Raw genomic sequence first — 13,246 nt, forward strand, 5'->3', positions numbered from 1 at the left:
CCCTGATTCCCGAGCCTAAGCAGTATTATAGCACTCGTATAATAAGTTTTATAATAAACGCTGTGAAAACGTTAAAACGTCTTCGTATCGCAAACCCTATTGTTCATCCGATTCTCAGTAACTAAAAATATTAATTTTCCGTATAAGACCTGTATGATATCTTATACTTAACTAGTAAGGTGCCTTTCACTCTTCGTAAGGAAATAATATATGCATATACAAATGTAAATTTATTACTTAATTATATTGTTGTAAATTATTTCACAGTCGAACAAATTACATTCATTTCTATTTTTATAATTTTTCATGATAATTATCGCCAAGTCCAAATAAAAAGTTCTTACATTAAATACATACATAAATAAAAATTTTGTATATAATTGAAATTAGTAAAATTTTCTTTCTATTGTAGTTGTAACGAAATTTATTTACTTTATTTTATTTCAGCACTTAAAACGGAACCAGCATCATCATCAAAGCTGTCATTAACATTATTGTTGGTAACGAAGAAAGTCAACCGAGAATAAACTATCATCCTCCTGTGGATTTTATACAAGAATTGCTGTCATTGAAGTAGAAGCAAATTTTAGTGTCTCTGCTGAATACTCAGAAAATATACGAAAATTCCAACGAAGGCGAAGAAGACAAGTGAAAAGTTCTGGGTAATTCTGCTTTTTAGCACATTTAATATACAATAATAACAAACACAACAATAACAACTCATCCATACAACTGTTGTAAAACACAAGAAAGCCTATCCCAATCTTAAATACCTTACGTCAATGCCTAAGTATCCCCGTGACAACAATAAGTGAGCCCCTATTTGAGTTAAGAGTGCCTATGTGCTGTGTTGTGTTTGTTTGTCTGTATGTCTGATGCCATGCGTTCTGCTCCTCAAACATTCACTTGGTATTGTCTGTTCTAGATAAGTGCAGTTATTTACTTAAAACATCTCTTCGAGACGAAGACAATACGTGTGCGTGTGTGTGAGTGCGTGTTTTTATTTGTTAACGAAAGGACGAAATCTAAAACAGCTACAGGCACTTTGTACAAACGGCGTCGACTACGACGACGACGAACAACTACTGTGACTTATTGTTCGTGTATCAACTCAACTGCAGTTGTTTAGCGACATACTCACTCACTCGTTCACACGGCAACACAGCTTAACATAAATCTATCCATCTATTGTATGAGAACTTGAAAAAAAGAGTTTGGGCGTGTGCGTGTATGTAGTATACGCCATAGATGTGCTAACTGGAAAACGTTGTTAATTAGGTGAGTACAAGTGCCTGGCGTATACAATGCAGTTCTGTGCAGTGTTTCACTTTTTTGTTTTCTTTGTTGTTTAGCTAATAACATTTTGTTTTGTGCTTTCTCCGGTATTCTCCTTAAAAGCGTAAATGGCAAAATTGCCATGTAATTTAATGTAGAAGTACCTGCCAGGTACATAATATGACTCTGAAACATTAAGCGGACGTTTTCAATTAGACACTTGAGAACGCGGGAAAGACCGACCCTTCTTGCCAAAGCGTAAAATGTGGGAAATTAAAATCAAATTAACCATTTATGTAATAAATAAAATGATATCCTTGCAGTATTCTGAATACTTAAGGATAGTATATACATATGTATGTATATAAGTGATATAACGGATGCGATAAAAAATTCTGAATTTACTTTAATGCCACAACACCATTTAAAATTGTTATATATACATCAATTTATTACAGCGCTAGAGCTCACCTTTGTCCGAACATAGTGTTTTATGAACGGTTTCGTTAATTATACCCCCCATCATAATATGGAGGGTATAATTAAATTTGCCTTTTTGTTTGTAACACATAGAAATATTCATCGGAATTCAGTGTAGAATTCTAAGTCAATATAACCATGTCCGTCCGTCTGTTGAAATCAAGATACAAGCCGCAATTCTTAAGATAGAGTTTTGTAATTTGGTATAGAAGTTTTGAGATAGACCTCATAGAACGGTACCACCCGATTTTGGGTATTTTGAAGGTTTTAGCTTCATTATCACACCGAAATGGCTGAAATTTAGTATTTACTCTTCGTTGGTATGGTATGGTGCTCTTTGTAGTTTGTCTACAAATCAGAAGTTCGCATGTTGAATTCCAGCAGTACATAGGTAAAGTCAACGAGGAGTTTGATGAAATCAAAAATAAATTAACCCCCTAAATATAGAGCATATGTTTTACCTGCTTATTTTACGAATGTTAGTGGCCATAGAAAAACTATGCAATTGATGCGGCACGCCTTTTTTAAAATAATGAGTTAGTAGGTTGATTTGTAATGTCTACTAAAATATGCTATATGTATAAACCCATAATTTAGTAATGGGATTTTCTGCTTGGTTCGCCGGTTTGTCCATATAAATTCGTAACCACGCTACATGAAATTAATGTAACTAGGTTGGTAAAGGTGTTAAAAACATATCCATAAATGTTCCATATTCATTTCCTTACAACGCTGTACTAAAGCTTATTATTTATGTTTTTTTGCCTTTGCAAATCCTTATATGAGCCGCTCAGTGCACACTTCGACTAACTCCACTTTTTGAAAAATTTGAGATTTTAGTGTCAAAGCCTTTGATATCGCCATATCTATTTATGATTATAATATCTTTCCTGAATAATAAAGATGAGCACCTTTAAATAACAAGTTTTTATTGACCACTGAATAATATGCAATTTTTTTCAGTGCACACTTCGATTAACTCCACATTCAAATGTAGCTCTGCTCGCAACGTGTACATGCAATACTCTTTCGGCTTTTGTTGAAACCATAGATGGCCTTTAGAAAATTATGACGTATATAACATGCATTTTTGACGTATATTACATACGTCGAAAACGTCGTAAACCTAGCCATGAAGAATGACGCTAACATAAAGCTAGCGTGAATTAATTACAAATATTGTTTTATAATCGAACTGCCAACATTAATTTTTATGTGAAACCTGTAATATATGTGTATAAAACTAAGTTTTTCGTTAATAAAAAAATTCAAAACCTAACTTTATTACTTTTTTCAGTGCACACTTCGATTAACTCCACCATTACCACAACATTACTAACGATTGTTTGTTGACTATTGTTTTTATTTTATTTTATATACCGTTAGATGAAAGCTATACCTGCTATTATGCATTCTACATTATATATTTGAATCCATATTATCAGGGGAATTTTAAAAAACAATATACATTTCATCATTGCTTTTCTCAACTTTTTGTTTTATGGAGTTAGTCGAAGTGTGCTCTGAACGCTTCATATAATAATTCCTGATATAATGACCCAAAATCTCAAAAAAAAAAAAATCATGCCGTTACCAACTAAATTGGGTAGTAGGTACGTAAGATAACCTCGAAGGAAGAAACCGTAGAAAAAACATTTCTTAAGATTTTTTTGAGAAATTTTATACATTATATTTCAAATTTTATACATTTTATACATTTATGCTAACGAGGGTATATACACTTTCATACGGGCAAAATGTGCCTCATCGAAATAATGTCTTTCAGACAATTTGGAGTTGATTTAGACATGTCCATCTGTCTGGCTGGAGCACACGATAACTCTCGAACGGATCAACCGATTCGGTCCAATACTTAGTTTCGTTATATTTTGTTCAAGCTTAGTTTAAGTTCGAAAACGGGTTATATCAGCCCACTCCTACCGGTACCTACCCTACAAAAGTTCGAAAATGTTCGGAAAATTTGTGCGCACGATAACTCTTGAAGGGAATAACCGATTTGGTCAACACTTTGCACATCGTGAAGTTTCTACCACTCCTTCTGGTACCTCCCACACAAAATTTCGGAAAAGTTCATTTTAGGATCTGCTATCGAATCGCTTCGATTTTTGTTGTAGCAACTTGTATTCACCGCCTCCTATACGACGGTACAAGTTTCATCAAGGGCAAGTCCATACTTCCTGAGCAAATAGCCTGAAAATGCAAAAACCCGTATGTATGTTTAGTGGTTGGAGCGCAAGATAACTCTCGAACGGATCTGCCGATTCGGTACAAAATGTGGCCTTTGTAATATTTTGTGCAAACTTAGTTTAAGTTCGAAGATAAGCTATATCGGTCCACTCCTTCAGGTACCTCCCCCACAAAAGTTAAAAATGTTCGGAAAATCGTGCGCACGTTTACTCTTGATGGGAGTGACCGATTTGGTCCATGCTTTGCACCTCCTAATATATCTACCAGATACAGATCAGGTTCGAATATGGACTATATTTGTCCACTCCTTCGGGTACCTCCGACACAAAATTTCGGATAAATTCACTTTAAGACCTGCTCTCGAATCACTTCGATTTTTGTTGAAGCAATTTGCAGTCGCTGTTTCAATTACGACAGATCCATACTTCTTTGGATCTCTAAATATTGTCGAAACTTAGTTTATGTTCAAATTTGGGCACTATCTGTTCAACATTTTTGTGTGGTTAACGGTCTGTTCGAGGATCTATTGGTAATTTTTACCGAAGGGTTTCCTAGTGGCCCTGTTTACAGCGATATTATGTTTTTTCGTGGACTAGTATGGTAAAAAGCCCTATCTATCCATATCATCGCAATTTTTAAGCTTCAATCCTATTCATATTTTTGTCAGTTCATACGCCCTAAATATATAAATTTTTTGGGCAAAGCCGACGGATGCTTTTGTACTTGTTGAGCAATAAAAAGGTAAAGTCTCTAACGCTTTTTAAGTTAATGACAAATATCGGTATAAATTAAAACGAAATTTGTTAATTGAAAATTAAAATTTAAAAATAAAAAATTAAATTAAATATGGGTAAACAATATTGTTGCCATCGCTAAGGTTTAGCGACACGTCTATTACCTTTATTTTGATTAATTAATTTACTGGAAATATTTGATTTTAATGAAAGTAACAGACAAATAGAAATAACCATTTACCGACGATTGTCGGTAATTCTGTGGATAACTAGTTACAGTATACTGATATTGTATTTTGATTTAGAAGTTTAGAAAAAAATCAAAAAGTGTTTCATATACAATTAATTCGATGGATGCAAATTGGATGTTGTCGAAAGATGGAAAACATACGGTATCTGTCATGATTCTCTGTGGATTGGATTGCTGTTAATGTACTACTTCATCAAAAGTTGTTCAGTTTTATTTTGCTGGGAATAAAATGAATTTATTATATGTGTAAACCGAGAATATTCGGAACTTAATTACATTCACACAAGTTAAAAAACTCTCCATTAAATTCAAACCCAACTGAGTTTGCTACTTCCGTTCTCCATTTAATCAAAGCTGAACTATTCTTGCTTCACCTGCTAAATGAGTTTTTATTTGTCTCCCCATCACATGTTCAGATTTTCACACCCCATTAGAAATTTTCTTCTAGTGAGTTACCGCAAAAATGTTCGCAACTTGTATTTTTTATTTTATTACAAAATTTTGAAAATGTAATAACGAAAATAGTGCCTTTTCACGACTCTGATGAACATGATTTGGATTTGTCATTTAAATGACATCCGAATGCTGTTAAAATGTGTGGAATTTAGTGCTTTCAAACGACTCCGTTCGAACTGTTTCAAAACATGCCGTAAAATCACTAGTCTAGGTTGCACAAACTCCAATTTAATTTGCTGGCTAGTAGTTAATTCTCGCAATATTCGACCTATAAGTGTGTCTTGTCTATATCGAGCCTCTTCCTACCACAAAGTCCGTTTGGTACCAAAAGCCTAGCGACAATCTAATGTACATACATATGGTTTTAAATAGATTTACAAGTTGTACATTTAGCTTGTATCTGAATTTTTAAATTTAAAACCTGCATTAACAAAACTTCAGATTTATTTTCATTTTATATCCAAAGATCGTACTTATGTTCCGCCCAATTACACACATCATATATTTCAATTAACATATGTACATACATATGTGTGTGTAGATACATATACGGATAAAACTAAAAATTCAGGTGTGTGGTATATATAACAATGTTATACATATGAATGCCATACATACATATCGCTCATTTACTCAAAGAGTGGCATAACTTAAAAATGCGTTTTTAAGTTAGCAATTTCTGTTGTTTTGAAAACGTTTATTTTTTCTTGTGTCAAATTTTCCTGCTGATATCTCTAAAACTCATTTACTATGAGTTTGGCATAAATCAACAAATAAATTTCTTGATCTTATGAAGCACTAAAACGTTCAAATCATACTTGATGTTGCTCAGAAATGCAGCAATTTAGCTAGCTCCTTGCATAGGATGGATCAAGTAGTTATTTTAGTTTTTGTGTAATAATATTTTAATTTTGGGTAGTCAATTTTCAATCGAAAACTAGAATTTTTGAGATGTGACACTCTTTAATTGAATCAGCGATATGTATAAAACAGCATTCATTTTAAAAGTACTCCAACACAAAATTCTTGACACAGAATCAACAATGATAATAGGTATATTGGTCCTGCTGAATTTTCCAGTCTATATATGCATGTACATATGTACATACATTGCCATCAAGTTAATTCAACTCTTTGCTGTAGTCTGCAACAGATATTCGAGGGCATGAAGGAAATTGGAATAAGGAAAAAATTACAAATACGCCATGCTTTTATACAATTTTCATTGCTGCTTGCAATGATCCGTTAAAATGAAAATGTATTGATTGCAAACATATCGAGATGTACATATAAATAGGTGTGCTTACATATATATTTCGGCTAGAGAGTGCACCCGGACGAAGAACTGTCATACACACAGTGTGATATTCGAAAATTATTGCTCGTCACAGAAAGATGACATTATGTGAAATATTTCAACGCATGTCTTTTGATGTGAAAACTATTTCCCACAAGTAAGCGCCAATCGATTGCCATAATAGAAATGCACTGGGTCTTGCAGCAATCTGACACGGGGGAGTGGGTGGAAGATGAAAATGCTGTTAGTAAAGAAATATGTATCATACAAACTCAAAGAAATGTTTAATGGTTTTAGGCACAAGTAGGTTTGGACGAAATCCGTTTCTGAAGATTTGGAGCCTGACTGGAGCGCAAGAAAACAGTTTAGGAACTGCTCTCGGATCGTAATGATTTTTGTCATATGTTTTTTTAGACAAAAGTTAATACTTCACTAGAAAATCTGTAACAAAACCCTACAGCCACAACTGTCAATAGTTTAAAAAATTTCACCGCATTGTGGTTTAATGAATTTCATATGTGCTCCTAATTAAAACAGTATAAATATTTTCTTGCGAAAGCCCATACTTTCTTAAAAAAAGATTAGAACCAGTAAGGAAAGACTCAAAGTCAGGCGGGCCGACTATATGATTTCCTACACCGCCATGAATAAATCCAATACATTTGGGAGCTATATCCAAATCTCGACCGATTTCATTATAATTTGGGACAATTATTTTTAGACCAAATTCCGTCACACATTCCAAATTTCATCAAACTGGTGCATCAAATACCCCAAATCGGCCGAATATATATTTTTGCACCTTATTTCTAGACGAAATTACGATACAAGTACAAAATTTCAGCAGAATTAGACTAATATTGCGTGTTTTGTGTATTAAACCCTACAAATCGGCCGAAAATATTTATGAAAGCTACATTCAAATCTGAACAGATTCCGATATAATTTTGTACACCTATTTTTAGTCGGACGGACATGCATACATCGGATCAGAAAGTTATTCTATGTATATCACTAAAGGGAACTATGTATCTATCTTATTTATGCAATATAACTCTTCACATGAGTAACAGATATTATGAAAGATTCGATTTTGTTATCGATTATATCAAAAAATGGACTAAATCGGAGTCCATGCTTCCGTAGCACATATTAGTATTTCTATCAAATATGTCTGTTCCAGAACCTGTACGAATCTACTAACTTTTACTACGATAACAATTTTTCCTTTATGATGTCGGAAAAATTGTAAAAATTAGTAGAGTTGGGGTGTGGACGGGGAAAAGCATATTGATTTTGGTGACGGTCAGATAATATTTAGGTGTTGGAATGGGCAAAAAATTTATTTGAAATTGAAAGTAGAAAATATCGCCTTTCTAACGATGTAAAGTAGGTTGTCGTGGTCAAACAACGGATATATCACAATTGTCCCAAATAAAACCCAACTTCTCATTTTTGCGATTATAATGACGAATATAACAGCTTTGGTTGGGGACTTTCCAAAAGCAAAACCGGACTATGAATGAAGAAAATCCCATATTTACAATGATGCAAAGTAGGTTGGCGTAGGTGGCCAAATAACGGAGATATCGCAATAGCCGGTAATACATCCAATATTTCCTTTTTTAATCACCCTACAGGTCGCAATTTTAATGGGATTATGAGGGTTAGTGGGGGTATATAATAATCATGGGTCGGAATGGACTAAAAACTTATGTGGGCAAAAATTCAAAGTTTTATTCTTATGTGAATATCTCCGCGTTTAGTGGTCGTATTCCAAAAGGAAAGCCCGTCAATGGATGAGGAAAATATCACCTTTATTATGAAGCATAATAGTTTGGCGCACATCCCACTTTCCCATTTTTAGGTGAATTATTTGAACTCTTCACGTTCTTCTACATTCTGAGCTTTAAAATGTTCCCAATTGCGTTACCAAAATTGGTTAAATTCGTATGATGTTAAAAAAGACGCTGGGATATCCCAATTTCCAATTTATGGACTTTTATATCCCTCAGATAGCGCAAATGCACTAAGCTATCACAATTTTAATATTTTGAAGTTTTTACTTTAATGACAAATACCTCGCCTTTTATTTGGTGTATTAAAGACATGTAAAATGCTAATCAAGAAGACCAGCAAAGATTTCAATCAGTACCAAGTAGATGTCGACAGTAGACAAATATAAAATTGAACAGTAATTATTTTTGTTCAGTTCGCCTTAAGTCATTTGGTATAAAAGCCAGATAGGTGAAAACTTTAGTATCTCCCTAAAAGAAATGTTTATGATTGAAAAGCTTATGTACAGGGGTAGTGGTGTAGGGTATTACATTGTCGACCCGTCCCGCCTTTGTTCACTTGTTTATTTATTTATTAGTTTATTTTTTTAAACAGAAGGAAGGATTTAATAAAGCTGAACCAAAATTTATAAACACGACAGCGTATAGAAATCAAAAATTAATATAAGAAAATGAAATCAACGTTTATTACCATTTTTATTTAGTTCTATCCTTTAGATTAACTTACGCATCCAACAAAGCATTTTTGTTACAAGTTTTGTTGCCAAAGTCTTCAAATAAAAAGTTCACCATTGTAAAATTGTACATTATTTACTTTTTAAAGACTGCACAATACTCACCATAATCCTCCATTATTTCAGTTTATAGGTGGAATATATTTGCCGTCCTTCTGGTGCAGAGGATTTCGTTGTAATGAAAAAAATGTCATCTTGTTTTTCATTCCTTCTGTGTGGATTACAACATTAAGATTTCAAATTCAACAAACCTAAAACACGGAATTGAAGCAATGATAGGAATTGAAGAACATAGTTAAGAATGTTCAATAATGGACAGCCATTGAAAGCAAAGAGTATTGCCTTTTGTTTGTAAGATTTCACCTGCATTCGCAGGAAAGGAGAAGAAGAGCATATTGAAATGCTTCAATTTCTTTTCAATACATACATATCAACTGCGGAGTCATATCAATCGAGTGACATGTTTGATTTCCTTTGGTCTTCTTGTTCGGCACTCTCCTAGATTGCTTGAAAAAAGTGATAGACAATACAATAGAGCTGAGGGATCATAATGTATACTCCAAAGGATAAAAAATTTCATTAGAAATGCCTATTGGAATGGAAAAAATTTACTTGTTTGAGAAAAAACGTCACCATGAACTAACAGGCAATGGAAAATGATAATTTAGAATCAATTCAAAAAAAAAAAAAAAAAAAAAAAAACGCCCTGTCTGTCTAGGAAACCTGTTCAAAAATGTCAAGCGGAAGGTATTCATTTGAATTTTTATTTGTTCGTTGGCTTATTGAATGAAACACAAATGGAAAAACTCAAATTCTGATTTATATCTCTGCCGTTGCCGTTTGATATCTAAAACCTCCTTTTCCATTTTTTTGTTATTGTCTATGTTGTTGCAGCATTTATGCAGTTATAACTGTTACCATTGTTGTGTTGCAATGGGTATTGTTTTCCGAAAAATTGTAAATAAAGCCTTTGCCAAAATGAAAACTAGCAATTGTTCTAGAAAAACAAAACAACAACATCATCAGAAGAAATGCAAATGGGGGAGAACGAAGGTACACATATGTATTTACAAACGCAGTTTCACAAACACAATGCGATAAAAGCGACCAAGTGAACTCAAGCTATAAGCCTGTTGCCAGTTTTTGTTCCAATGCATTGTAATACGACCACCACTCAGCACCAGTCAAAGTTGGCTAAAACGACAATGCTAACCCGTATATGTATGAGAACAGGGGTTAAATAAAAGGATATTACATACATATGTATGTATGTACATTTATTTATGTATTGTTTATCAAACTATGCATAAAAAATAAAAGCGGGTTTAATCTTTTTGCAGAATAAAGTTAAATTTATCGCTGAAATACAATGTATCGAAATTAAGATTTCAAAACAGCATCACATTGGCAGCTGTGACAAAACACATCAGAATAACGACAGCTACAGTACCTGAGTAGTTTAATCTTAAAAAATTGGTGTAATATGCTGTTCGGATTCGCCGACAAAAGGAGATCGAATTTCTGCATGGCAATTCTTTTTTTCTTCATCTTAAAGTCGCAAAATGTCCACAAAGTCCAGTAGAGGTGCATAATACCCTCCGGGAATATAAAATGCCTATTTGCGGTCCATTCGGTTAGAACCTGTAACCTTCAAAATTCACAATTTTCCATACTTCCTAAGATAATGGCCCAAAATTAGTGGTAGTTACGAATTGAATATCATATTTGGCTGTAACTTTATAGCACCTAACATCAAAAAAAATCAAGTTCTAAAATGGTCTATGTCGGACAACGCCATTTTATTATATTTTGCAGTCTCGGATTATGTCCGAATATTGACTATATTGAACCACTCTTTCCGGTACCTCCCGCGCAATGTTAGGAAAAGGATCGTTTTTAATTGTTTGCCAACATGTTGTGTTTAAAAATAACAAGTAAGAAAGGCGTTAAGTTCGGTCGGGCCGAACTTTTTATACCCTCCACCACAAATTTCAGCCGTTTTGGTGGATTAATGTGGCCACAACCTTCAAAATAACGAAATTCGGAAGGTACCGTTCCATGGGGGCTATATGATGGCGTGGACCTATACCTACAAATTTCTGGGGGAAAGTTTTATACTCCTAAAGAAGACTAAATACCAAATTTCAGCCATATCGGTGTGATAATGAGGCTAAAACGTTCAAAATATCGAAAATCGGGATATATTGTATTATGGGGGCTATATCAACACGTGGACCTATATAAACATTTTATGGTAGAAATGTTTCTTAGCCTCTGGAAACACAAAATACAAAGTTACAACCGATTCTTTGGTCAAATGGGTCTAATACATTCAAAATATATTAAAATGACGCGTACTTTATATGGGGCCTTATATGGGGGCTATACCAAAACGTGGACCTATATAACCCAACTTTGGTAGGAATATTTTGTGGCCTCTGGAGACACAAAATACAAAGTTACAACCGATTCTGTGGTCAAATGGGTCTAATACATTCAAAATATATTAAAATGACGCGTACTTTATATGGGGCCTTATATGGGGGCTATACCAAAACGTGGACCTATATAACCCAACTTTGGTAGGAATATTTTGTGGCCCCTGGAGACACAAAGTACCAAATTACAACCAATTTGGTGGTAAAATGGGCCAAATATCTTAAAAATTCCTTAAAACGACGACGCGTCACGCGTCATTTTGTATGGGGGCTATACGAAAGCGTGGACCTACATAGCCCGCTTTCAATACCAAAAGTCCTACGTAAATATAACATATTTTCCCAAAATTTCATCAACCTACGTCAATCCGTTCGGACGCTAGAGTGATTTCCACAGACGGACAGACGGACAGACGGACGGACATGGCTATATCGATGTAGAATTGCACGCTGATCAAGAATATATATACTTTGTGGGGTCTACAATGATTATTTCGAGTAGTTACAAACGTAGTGACAAACTTAATATACCCCCATCCTATGGTGGAGGGTATAAAAAATCCTAAGGTGACCAACAAAAATGGCTGGTGGGAGCGATAAGGAGTGACTCACATTGGCCCAACCTTTGTTTATTGTAATATTTCTCTCAGATTCTAAACAAGTTCAAAGATAGACTACATTTGGAGAACGCCTTCCGGTACCTCCCTCACGAGAAATTAAAATTTTCTAATGAGTGCAGTTTTAAAGCTGTTCAAGGATTTTTTGAAATTGTCATCAAATGTAGAAGTCCAACGGTGTCAAATCACATGATTTTGGCGGCAAATTGACATTGCAACCACGTGAGATAAGATGGCCATTTAATTTTTCACAATACGTCAATATTTCGTTAGTTGTGTGCCAAGTAGCACCGCCCGGATGAAACCACATATTGTTCACTTTCTCGAGCTCAGGCGAATACTATTCAATGTAACTATAACGGCCCGATGACGCCGCACTATGTCGCGAGTTCATATAAACGGCGGCCAATAATACAAGGTGCTGGCGTTGGTGGATGAATATTGGTACTAGTACTTACTGTTGGCTGACAATGTCGAGAGCAGGGTTTCGGAGTCGGAGTCCACGAGTCGGAGTCGAGCAATTTTGCTGTAGTCGGAGTCTGAGTCGAAAAAAATTACTCGACTCCGACTCCTGGCAAAATTTTTTCCACGTTATAGAAGTATAACATTGAATTTGAAACAAGACATTATTTTTAATAATAAAAATCATTATTTATTTTTAAAGAAAAACATAAGAAAATATATATTCAAATTATATATTATACAAAGTTAAAGGACAATTCATAGGATATTTACTATCCTCTGAAGTGTAGTCTATTCATCCCTATTTAGTTGATCCAATTGATGCGTTACATTTTTGCAAACAAAAGTAAAGTTCTATGACAATCGAATTAAGATTGGACCTTTAACCTCTTTCTTCAGAAGTCTTACTGGTCTTCTCACAAAGGTCTATTGGTATTCTCATCTTGGTTTTTATGAGAAGTCATCCTTGTCTTCTATTAAAGACATTGTGGTCTCTATG

General features: G+C 34.3%; 1 protein-coding gene across 30 annotated transcripts in view; it reads left to right on the forward strand.

The window, feature by feature from the left end:
- The window catches only part of pHCl-1 (pH-sensitive chloride channel 1), a 358,921-nt gene that overhangs the window by 68,514 nt on the left and 277,161 nt on the right, over positions 1–13,246 (forward strand). For 12 of the 30 annotated variants that reach the window (XM_073983465.1, XM_073983474.1, XM_073983455.1 and 9 more), the window contains exon 2: positions 448–662. The gene's annotated coding sequence lies outside the window, so the exon portion shown is untranslated. Of the gene's footprint in view, positions 1–447; positions 1,279–13,246 lie in introns of all 30 variants that reach the window. The other 18 variants (XM_073983457.1, XM_073983467.1, XM_073983456.1 and 15 more) reach the window with 2 other exon arrangements.

This window comes from Musca autumnalis, unplaced genomic scaffold, assembly GCF_047663935.1.
Source record: "Musca autumnalis isolate F117 unplaced genomic scaffold, ASM4766393v1 scaffold_4, whole genome shotgun sequence".
In the NCBI taxonomy this organism is placed as follows: Eukaryota; Metazoa; Arthropoda; class Insecta; order Diptera; family Muscidae; genus Musca; species Musca autumnalis.